The following is a 430-nucleotide window of genomic DNA, read 5'->3' as shown; positions in this document are numbered from 1 at the left end:
AGTTTCAATGCAAAGCTCTGATACTAAATATTAAAACTAGTAATCGAATATGTTTGTGTATGCAACTGAATTATAAGAACCACTCTCTTATTTAACCTCAAGGAAAACTCACTCAAAAACCTCAAGTTCTCAATCACACACGCTTGATCCAATCATAACTCGATGGACTTATTATATAGCTAAAACAAGTAAATCCTAATCTTAGAAGGCTTATGTTATAGATAACTCCTGATGACATATCCATCTTTACCTCGAATCTCAATCAGATCAGGATTCCTTGCTCCGCAAATCTTCATTCTTGTTGAGTCATCTTCAAGCTTATTCCAACACACAAGAAGATTATAAAGTTAATACGGCGACGTTACAAGCTCATTTTGGCCCAATATGCTTTTCAGCTTTTGAAAGTCTTAGAAATTAATTTTTTTTTGGG

The sequence above is a fragment of the Brassica oleracea genome, chromosome C3 (assembly GCF_000695525.1).
Source record: "Brassica oleracea var. oleracea cultivar TO1000 chromosome C3, BOL, whole genome shotgun sequence".
NCBI lineage: Eukaryota > Viridiplantae > Streptophyta > Magnoliopsida > Brassicales > Brassicaceae > Brassica > Brassica oleracea.
This window is presented reverse-complemented; position numbering follows the sequence as displayed.